General features: G+C 32.2%; 1 long non-coding RNA gene across 2 annotated transcripts; it reads right to left on the bottom strand.

Annotated features, from left to right (window-relative positions):
* Nucleotides 1–3,228: 3,228 nt before the first annotated feature.
* LOC107873433 lies at nucleotides 3,229–11,684 on the bottom strand. 2 transcript variants are annotated; one of them, XR_007057032.1, is made up of 3 exons: nucleotides 10,679–10,988; nucleotides 9,676–10,195; nucleotides 3,229–5,928 (listed from the first exon to the last, which is right to left on the bottom strand). It is a non-coding gene; the product is annotated as an uncharacterized LOC107873433 (long non-coding RNA). The 2 variants fall into 2 exon arrangements; XR_007057031.1 differs by having other exon boundaries at nucleotides 9,676–11,684.
* Between the last annotated feature and the right edge of the window lie 231 nt (nucleotides 11,685–11,915).

Here is an 11,915-nt window from a genome sequence, read left to right as displayed (position 1 = left end):
GTATATTGGCTAGTGATATACGGTATTAAACTTTAGTGGTTACCGTTAGAATAGGCTAGTTTATCCTTATTGTTTCAATAGTATTATTATGTTTAGTTTCTTGGATCGTGACAATATGCTCTTTCTTTTGTTAAGTGTGGAGCATCTTTCGGTGACTATTTCAAGAGCTCAGCTGTAGAGCGGACCACATTCAAACTCAATGATGAACTACATCTTTCGGGTTGCCATGAGTTCTTCACTTAATTTTTGATTTATTATTTCAGACTTGAATATTTTCAATTGTTTTTTAGTGAACCCTTTCATTAACATTTGTAGTGTTCTGATATAATGACTTTTAGATTCTAGAGGGTTTATATTTATTAATTCTGTATTGACATTGTTTAGAATATTAGAGACATTGTTTCACTTAATGGGAAGAGCCAATTGCCTAATTTTGGGCTAAATGTATTTAGTTGGGTTGGATAATTCTTCCATGGGAGGATAACAGTAGATGCCACTCACGATGGGTTCAAATCTTAATACTCTTTATTTTAATTTTTGTGACATAAATTTGACCTATCAAAATTTTAGGATAAGTTACATAATTTTCCTAACATCCTTATCATTAATGCATATTATTTCACATCTTTTAAATAATTACGCATCTTCCTATATTTTAGGTTTTCTCTCTCCTTAGTACTTGATACATCCCATAACCATGATTACCACATTTCCTTCTCCAAACAAGCCTCCTTCAATGCTAATATAACTTTAAAATACTTTTTCATCAAAATAGTTTTAAATCTTCCTCTTCATTATTTTAAAATCTCACATGGATTTGTAATTGAAATAGGGACCATGGGAGAAAGGATATTTCACAAATCATTGACTGATTATGTTCTTTAATTATGTTCTTGAGGCATGACACACTACCTAGCATCATTCAAGCAACCCATTTGTGATTATTGATTTTCGCTTTAGCTACTCACCTCTTCGTTGTAGTACTGGAGTTTAGACAAAATTCTTGTTGTCACATAAAGTAAGGATGCAAAGATGTAAAAACTATTGTCGTGTGCATATTGAATAATCCGCATCAGAATCATTAAAATTGAAAAGATTTAGTAGTAAAGTCACCAGATCAAGTACATAGTCGTCGGCATCATTGGTATAAGCGGTGATTTTACTAGTGGAGATACAATGATGTTTGATATGGATAATTTGGGATTGTTCATCTACAATGACATGTATCTAGAATGTTATTTTTTATTAATAAAACATATGAATATATCTACATACCCATGTATCATAGTCTACTAAGTCATATGAAATATGCAGTTTAGTGTTTGTTCATGATATACAAATGTATCTTTGTGCATATGTATCATAATTTAAAAAAATAATATAATTTTGATTCGTAATACATATGAATGCATCTGTGTGTCAATGTATCAAAGTCTACTAATTTGTATAATGCTCAATGTATGTTCATAATACATAAAAATGTATCTCTATGCACATGCATCATAGTTCAAAAAGAATGTAATTTTTTGATTCATTATACATATGAATACATTTGCATGTCAATGTATCATAGTCTACTAATTCATATGAAATATGAAATTTAGTATTTATTAATGATACATACGAATGTATATATGTGCACATGTATTATAGTTTAAAATACTTTGTATGCATCTAATAGGTTAATATATGTTCATGATACATATGAATGTATTGTGTCCATCTCTATTTAAGTTCATTAATTTTTTATGTATCTGAGGTTTGTGCATGTTCATGCTCATATGAATGTATATAAGTATCTAAGTATTTAATTTGTTAGATACATCAAATTAATGAATTTATTATTTTAAAAAGTAATAAAATGAAATTAATCAAATCATTTAACTAATATATATATGTTTTCGTCTCATATCAGTAAAATTAATGAATTTATTATTTGGAAGAGTAATAAATGATATTAATCAAACATAGATACATTTCTTGAATTCCATCTTATATTAAGGATGATGACTAATTTAAATTTTTAGAATTAATTGTCCATATATCATAAAAATTATATATCAAATGCTTTTCAATGTATCACCATTTTATGTTTTTTGAAATTTTATGTAATATTAAAACGTCGTGGGAAAAGAAGTATTAGCTCCTAAAATTGTGAGATTTTTGTTGTTCATCCAAGATTTTAAGTGTCATCTTCTACCATGATAATTTAATGCAGGAGTCTATTATTTAGCAACTTGCAAACAATCCTATCTCATTTTCATGCAAGAGTTTGTTTCACAAAATTTAGGATAATTTTGAACTAAACAATTCTTTTTTCTTGCTAGTACTTAAAACTCATTTAAACTCAAACTAATAGTTAAATCAACTAATTTTAAAAAAAGATGCCAACAAGGGCATCAAAAGAAAATAATTTCATTAAACCCACCAAAAAACTGACAAAAGATAATGATTCCACTAAATTCATCAAAACTTGATAACAATATATTTTTTTATATAAAAAATAAATGGAGGGTATAATTGAGTTATTTTCTACCGTGCGAGGATAATTTAAGATTTTCTTTCACATGTCAATGTTTTAAATAGCTCATGTGGACAGCTATGGAGGCATTTGCGATCCAAAAATCTAAAAAATTAGACACTAATGTATTTTTTATACTTAAAACAAACAAAATGTAAATGTGAGCAATTTCGAATGAAAATTTTGATCATTTTTCATCGAATAAATGAGACAATCATATTAAGGATTTGTTACTGTATTAAGTTTTTTCCTTTCTTTAAATTTATGACATTTTATGATTTACATTACTACTATATAGAAGTCTGAGTGAGCACACACCTCATGGTTGTCGTAGTGCTTCATGGAATTATTAGTAAATTCGAGGGTATTTTGGATATGTTTTATTTTTGGATGCTTGAAGGTGTTGTATTTAAATGTCTTATACAAGTGTACATTTTGAGTAATGGACAAAAACACCCAGCTTGGGTTTAGTTTATTACACTTTTTCCATTATTTCAGTTCTTTAATTTGTGCGGACCCCACCGTTAAATTTGATTGATCATTTTATTCCCTTTTTGGTTTACTTCCACATTTCATATATGATTTTACTAGGTAGGCAAGGGACATTTTTATTTGCTAGAAAGCCAGAGAGGGTGCAGGTACACTCACAAACCCAACTGGAACAAAGGTTCATATGCATCTTAAAAAGAACAGGAATAGAACTATAAACATGTAATCATAGTATTTCTTATTTATGCTCCTTGTTCTCATCAAGTCATGTAATCATCTTTCATTTTTATTGAAATTTGCAGAAACATAGGTTACATAAATGATAATTTGGACAAAAGAACTTAAACTTATGTATTCGAAGACCAAAAGGTTGTTAACATCATAGGTGTAAGTTACACTTTACAGGAACTTCTTGTGTTGTTGCCACTACTTGTGTGCTTATCTTTCTTTTAAGTGATACTTGTGTGTAGGTCATTCCAAAGTGCAACATACCTAGCCATAAGCTACAAAAATAAATACCATGTAAAATAAATCTAATGCTCTCAACAATTAAGCATCTAAATTCATCTGCTACAACGTCAATCTTCACAATAACGTGTGGTGGTTGATCGGAGGGAACTCTGAAGTGCGTTCAAAAACTAAAAACCACCAATCAATTATAGAATTAGTGCAGTCCAGTGATTCTAATTCTTTAGCATCTAAGCTAAAGGATCACAAGAATACTACAATTCAAGCTTAATAGCATACTATTATATATATATTATCTTAACAATATTTACAAGCACCAGCGTGTTGTGTAGTTAAACTGCATGCAAGAATTTCAAGCATTGCAAATATCGTTCTAGTAGTAGTCACAGTACACAAAAAAGCCCAACAGACGATGAATTTTCTAGTTGCATCATAATCATATTTTAAATTTACAGTGGTAGGATAAGGGGCAGATCCAGGATTTTTAGTGAGAGGGTTCAATAGTACATATACGGACTAGTCGAAGGGGGTTCAGCCTCTATTATTTATACATAAAAAAAAATTTACCATGTAAAAATAGTATAATTTTCTGACGAAGGGGGTTCGGATGAACCCCTGGAATACATGTACATCCGCCACTGGGTAGGATGATACCGTTGGAGTCAACCAAGTTTCTGTGTAATCAAAAAATTATGGCATAGTACGATGTTGAGATATCTGAGAAAAAGATGAAATATTTGTCACCAGATAAAGCTGAAAACAGGGATCTAAAGCGCAAACATTGTACAAAAATGAAAATTGGTAACTTCAAAATGTAGAAGGCTAAAATGATGAATTTAATATAAAGCTTCAAAGAAATGATTGCATCAACATAAGCTGGCAAAAGTAAAGTTGAAGTAAATAAATTATTTAAATGTGACAAATTTACACTGTCAAGTTGATGTTTAATATTGATAGCCATATTTTCTTAAACAGATAACTTAATCTCAATTCAAGTTAAGTTTTAGGAACAAATTCTTGTTATATACTTCAGTCCTTTAACATTTTTATTTTCATACTAAGGAAGTTGAGGTTCTAAACATAACTAAAGGCTCATATGTCACTAGATCTTACAAGTCAAGCTTCAAGTATACCAGCAACCATAGGTGAAAAGTGGTGACATATTAAGCGGCAAAAATGTTCTGAGGAAACAGTAACAGATATTACACCAGACAATGAGGAAGACAAACCTATATTTATCCCAAAATTATACAGAAGAAGGAGTCATGATTCTGTGGTAATATTAGCTTAATCAATGAATATTCATTTTAAAAAAAACATCAGTCAAAGAAACTTACTTGAATGTGCCTTATCCACTTATCGCTAAATCAGGAACAGTGATCGCCTGACCGCTTATAACTTTTTTTACTGGTGGGTGGTCAATTGGCAATTCTGTTCTTGAGGATCCAGACTCAGCAACATGTGTGAAGGATGATTCATGAACAGTTCATTCAATTCAAAAGATGAGATTCTCACAACCATATAGATAGATATTGTTTACAACCTTCCTATCCATTTTTTGAGAGGCTAACAAAATCAAAAGATTTAGTAATTGTAGTCTTTAAACCAAAGGCTAGTCTTGAGACACGTAATCGTCTTTCAGAAGGCATTTTATATTATAGGAAAAGCTGAAGGTGAGCTCTTCAATTGTCACATGATTAATGTGTTTTCAGCTCATGCAGCAAAATTGTACTATAGAATAACGGAAAACTATATTATGGATATAAACAACAATGAAATCATAGACGCATGTAATATTAGATCTTTTTTATGTAAGTGGAGGCATGGAAGAAATAGATTTGAGAATTGAAAATGAAGCAATTAAGGTGAAGTATTATCATAAAATAAAATTCTCTCAATCTTTTTCATCTTAAAGTCTGTACACATTTATTCTCTTCATGTCATCACTTTTTTTTTCAAATTGTTTGATGTTTCCAGAAACAAATGAAGAATATGAGGGTGCTGTCAAAAGACGAAAAAGTTCACTCAAGAAAATGACAAATGAAGTATTCAAATTTGTAATACAACGACCAAAAATCATAAGCAGTTGCACAGATAATATATGGAATAATATGCATCTATGTACCAATGGCACTAAATACTCCTGACCGCTAATAAAATCAAATAATTTGTTGGCTTTCTTACTCTAAGTTATTCCTAATTCTATGTTACTAAATCGAGAAAATGATTGTGGAGAAGTTACCTATAAGTACTCTATCGACAAAACATACCAGTTCCAATTCCAGAAGAATATTCAATCCAGTCTCCAGTTTCTACATCTAGTGTAGTTTCAAGAAGAGTTAGAGAACTCCGCATGCTCCATAACTTACGAAGAGCACGTAAAGCTGCCGTCTCAAATCTTGTATCACCAGTTAAATGTGACAATGCACCCATTTCAAGGATTAGAGAACCTGATTACATGAAAAAATAATCCATGTAATATTATGACAAGACTTCATTGAAGGCTAGTGAAATCTATTTGATGGCAGCTATCAAAGTTCAAGGAAATAGATAAAGAGGTAAGGTAGGAAAGACTAAATAATTTACTGCATCCAGACGTGCTCGTTTCTGTTGTCTCATCCGCAATTACACCATGTTGTCACATTTTGCATCTAATGTGTCATAAATTTCTTTTCCAAAAATGCCAATGCAACATAAGACCATACTGATACGTAACACCCCGAAAACGAGTTCCGAGATGTCACACGGTGCTTGAGACTACGAGTAGACTCAAGCTAACCCTGTAAGCCCTTCTACTAAATCTAGATACTCATCATAAAGAAATATAGATATATAGTCAAAGCTAAAATGCGAAACTCTGTCTGTTCTAAGATGAAATTATCTAAACATAATATTTGAAGGTAATTGTCTCAAAAGTCTGGACAATCAATACTGAAAAATCTGAATTAAACTAGCAATCTGACAAGCCTCTACAACTAAAAACTAAAGAGCCATTGGGACAAGTCCCCAACTGACTCGAACTAACTAAAAAATACTCAATCGACTACTGTAATAAAATAAAAAATCTGAATGATTGGGTCCCCGAACTATGAGGACTCACCAACTGTCAGGATGTAGATGGAGATGCTCAAAATCACTCACGCTGCTGAAACTGAGCACCTGAAATTAATGCATGTATTGGATCCATTGCATTGCTAATACCATGGATTTTGAGGTATTAATAATACACACCTTAATACACAATAGAGTGTATAACTAATGCAAGCATTAGATATACATAGGGTGCAAAAGTATACCAAACAAGGTATTAATAATACACATTAAACTAATGCATGCATTAGTTTTCCAATACACTCTACCAAACGACCCCTTAGTTCTAAAAGCTGTACTTGTATTCTATTTTGAAATCATACTGTCTAAGTATAGAAAGGACTCACTTTTATATCTGTAAACTAAAAGCTGAAATCTAGTAGATAATGACTTGTATAAAACAATAGTTGAATAAAATCGTGAGCTTTTACACTTAGTTTCTAAAATCTTTTCTGTTATTCTTTACTCTTTTCTGTAAGTTGTAGAGAGGTTCTTCTAACCGACAAACACTATGTGAGCTATCATATCCTAGTGTCCAATGTCTAGTTCCCTTATGGGAAAACCTCATATTGGAGAGAGGTGTCATACTCTTGCCAAGGAGTATAAACTTATCTAAGTGATCACATCTGTAACTGTCATCCATATAGAAATGAGAAAAATCTGATAATCTGTACCTACGTTGGCTCGTAGTTCTGGGGCATTAGAATATACCCAACTGGGTGCTAAATACTACTCCCTTTAATATGTGTGCTCATTCTGTTGGAAATCCACTTTTAAAACTAGCATAAGGGTTTATAATGAAAACCAATTATGCATCTATCTGTTTCAAACTGTAAGCAACGCTAAATCTGTTTTCTGTAAACTGATAAAACTGTAAAGTGGTTTCCATATCTTACGGAGGATCAAAGATCAAATCTTTATAACAATCTAAAAATAACTAATTATAGGATGCTTAAAGCAGTCATTCTTAAAATATCAATGTTCAACTAGGGCTTAAAAACCCATGCATCAAATTCATGTCAAATCATCATAAAGTTCATGCTTGATAATGAAAATATTGATAATTCAATTCAAAATCTGGAAATTTCAGCAATACGCATAAAAATACGAAAGTAGACATGTAATTCAACATCTAATCTGTCAAATTCTAATAATCTTCAAATAGTAACAAGCGGGTATAAACCCTAAATTGAAATTCATATAATTTCATATAGAATTCAACTTTAAAACTAATTTTGAGCACAAAGATGAAAGAATTATTCTTGTTGAAAACCCCACATACCTTAATTGGTGAAATTGATAAAGAAACTTAAACTTGAATTCCTATTTATGCTTTTGAAGAGATTTCTTGAATATCTTGAATTGAAAATCTTGAATTTTGGGTTATCTTTCAAAAATGATGGTGGAATTTGGATTTCTTGGGGTTTAAGTTTTGAGGTTCTAAGGTTTCTTGGAGAGTAATTTGATGAAAAGTGAGCATACAATGCTTAGAATAGGGTAAATCTTGTGTTTTACATGATTTGAGAGCTTGGGAAATGACTAGGTTGTCCTTTGTAAAAATTAGTTCGAAATTGGAAATTCCGATTTTGAGCCTCAGCGGGATGCGCCACAATCGCGATGGCTTGCTGGAAAAAGGACAATTGTCATTTTGGCCTCTGGCGCGATGCGGCGTAATCGCGTTGCAGCACTGGAAAAGGACGAGTGTCATTTTGCACATCACCGTGATGTGGTGTCTGTCCCATTGAGAATTTTGACGTGATACTTGCAAATCAAGGTGCTACTAGAAAGGGATGAATGGGAATTTGGGCTTCACCGCGACCTGGGCTAATCGCGGTGCTTCACTAGTAATCGGACAATTGCGATTCTTCAGCTCACTGCGACGCGGGGCTATCGCGGTGCTCCACTGCTTTTTACTAAAATCGCCATAACTTCTTAACTGAGTATCAGATTAAGGAAAAATTTATATTATTGGAAAGCTGATTCAAGAGTTATTTATTTTAAAGTTGACCCTTGATATTCTAGAAGCTAAACTGAGCTAGGAAAAAGTACGAGGTATCACATGATACCACTAGAAACAGGTTCTACTTGGTATGTAAAAACTGATGTAGCATACCGGTAATGCAATTCATGGCCAGAGCAATGCCATGTGACTTTTGAAAATCTTTAAATTTATTCTAAAACAAATTAAGTGCAAGAGATTTTTTCCCATAAATCAATATTCATTTTTAACAGCTCAACCACACGTCAAAAGTTCAAACAATCATGTACTTTACATAAATCTACAGAGCTAATTACAAAAAATGTTAAGCATACCTTAATCAGTAAAATATTAAGAAAGGCAGTCTATTGTAAAAGATAAAGAGAACAACATGATCAATCCCAAATAGAAATAATCAATTTGAATTGTACTTATACATATAAATAAGGCCTAACCTTGATACAAGTAGTACTGTCAAATATATATTGTGCTGCCATGGAAAGTGTTTTTCAACAATTTCACCAAATATGAATGTTGTTACAGAGCCACTACCATCAATAAGATTAATTTGAAAGGTACACCTACGACTATAGTGAGTTAATACTTGAAATGTTTTAGGTACATATTGTGTTTTGCAAATATAAAATTCATGTGTGTGACACAAATATAATATCGAGGTATTTATGTCGTCTTCCGTTCATATTTTGGGCAGTCAAATGACTTTCTGTCTTTTGTACATTTTTTCTATTTGTAACCTGAACATTCTAGAACAAAAAACTTTTGAAGGCATCTGATAATATCATTTCCGCCTCAATGTAGAAACTCCATCTTTTTTTAGGAAAGTAAAAGTATGTATGTGTCTATTCTACTCCATGAGTAAACTGAGTAGGTGTAGGTGTAGATAACTGTAAAACCTATAGAAGTTTGTGATGTTATTTTTGCAATGGAGGTAACTTGTCGGTGAATAGGAATGACAATGAGAGGGGTGGATGACCCCGAGAAACTGCTCGATGCAACGCTTGAAAGTATGCCTTTGTTTGATTTGGCCCTATAGCCAGACCAAATAAGTTAGTCAATGTGCTCTTTAAGGCCATGTTAAAGCTAAAGAATAAATGCGAGAAGTCTGTACCGTCTGAGGAGCTCCAATGCCTGTGGGTATATAGCATAGATGCATATTGTTGTGTTGAATCTGGTCTGCAATTATAAATCTGCGCATACAAAATCATTGTGTGATGTTGTATCTTATATAAGTGCATTTAACTAAAATATTTTAATACGCCTATACCCTAATAAGAAGAAATTCTTATGTTCCTTTCAAGGATCACTAGGTAATCATCCTTTTCCGTTTTAGCCTGCAATTCAAACCCTTTAATTTCTTCGAAGTTATTTCATAAAGTGAGCAGAAATTGGATTTTTCTAAAAGCGAAAGGAATTCATTACCATTTCTTTTAGAATCTTTTATAATAATAGTTGTACTTTCAAAATAAAAACAACAGTGTCTTATATGGAAGTAACTACTTACTGATAGTTGTCTATTTATAGACTAATTCACTACCAACAAGTTTTGGCTCGAAAGCAAAAAACAAGAACGCAGCAGCAGTGCGAAAGCCCTTGCTTCTTAGTGCATTCTTTTTTCTTGCCTGTTAGAGCTGTATAAAAACTCTTAGAATACTTGCTACTAAGAAATAAGAAGAATATAGTTAGCATTTATGTGTTTTGACATAAATTTTGACCGGACAGTGGTTGGTAGGAATAATGTATCAATTTCTGTAGAAGAGGTGGGAGTCATATGGGCGACACGGTCCAAAGCTGTGATATTCAGCTTGGTCAGTAGTTGAAGTGTTTCTCAAGCTCATCAGTTGGGTTGACATGTTCTACTGAAGTTTTTTTGTCAAGTATCCAATAAAAGGTATGTATTGGTCTACCGTATGAAGTTGGTGAAACCTTTACCCTAGCAGAGATCAGATAGGTGGCCAATAATATCAATTTTTGCACATAATATCTAATATCATTACCATACACAACTATCTTAATTTGTTGGCTCTGTAAAGTTGAACATCTCTGCAAGATGTACATAAATAATATAACTATGCATAAAATAGTAGATATGACCACTATGTAGGTGAAAGTACCTGTTCATCTTATAAAATCAGATTTTGAAATCGAATTTTCTTCTCAGGGCTTTGTCTCTCTCAACTGATGTCAGTGATTTGAATTTTGCATGTCCAATCAAGAGCGTCTGTAGTTACTTGCTTAATGTTGAATCTTAGCGTCATGTGTCCCACAAGGATATCTTCACAATGCTATGGGTAGGAAGAGTTAGAGAGCCAGACTAATTAGGTTAGTGTTCTATTTGCGTAAGTTAAAATCAGGCATATGTACTCTTGTCAATGCGCTACCGCTAGCTAACGGTAACTTATGCATACAAATTTAAACACTTAAAATGTGGTCATATTATTGCATTAAGGATCTAATCAGAGTTGAACATTGTGATGCATATATGTTTCTCAATGTAATAGTCCTATAGAGGCTCTTAACGGTAGCATTAAAGTGTTAAAAGTGTCAGTGTTAGCTTCTAATATATAGAAATTTCTATGCATATACGATTGAAGAAGGAGAGAAAGTCAAGTCGGACATACTATCAAACACTCTATGTACAACATAGAGCAAACATCAGATAGCACTGACATGCAACTCAAATTAAGAAACCAAGAAGGGATGTAAGCAGCCAAAATCAAAGCACACTCAAAACTTTGTAGACATGGTTGCATATATTATCTCCTATAACTTTGTACATCAACGGAACAACTAAAAAGGGAGGGAAAATAGGAACAACTAAAGATGGAGGGAAAATATATTACTCTATATTTCACCTGAAGAAGTTGTACATACAAAGAAACATCACACCATATAAATGAAATCAAACAACCCATAGCATAGTAAATCATTAAAGTAATAACAGGGAAAATAAGAATAGAAAAAAGAATTCTACCACTTTGAACCTTCAAAGTGACTGAGTCCCATCAATTTCAATCTTCAAGGCGATGAAGCTAAAACGTACCAATTTTGTAGAGAGAATTTAAATAGGGAGTTGAAATCTGCTGAGAGAAAAGAAATGCAAAGAGATATGGTAAATCTGAAGAAAGTAGGTGGTGTATGGGAGAAAAATGAGTTGAAAGACTCGCAAGTCTTTAATTTAAAAAAGGGACAGGTGGGTCCATAATATTATTAAGTTTAAAAAGATAAAATCTCTTAAATAACTGGGATAATTATTCGATAATTAGTTGTCTCAACAACTATCAAAGTTGTCGAGCAACTTTGATAGTTATTGAGATAACTTCTATAGTTGTTGAGACAATCTTTTTAGTT

Source organism: Capsicum annuum, chromosome 6 (assembly GCF_002878395.1).
Source record: "Capsicum annuum cultivar UCD-10X-F1 chromosome 6, UCD10Xv1.1, whole genome shotgun sequence".
NCBI lineage: Eukaryota > Viridiplantae > Streptophyta > Magnoliopsida > Solanales > Solanaceae > Capsicum > Capsicum annuum.
This window is presented reverse-complemented; position numbering and strand designations above follow the sequence as displayed.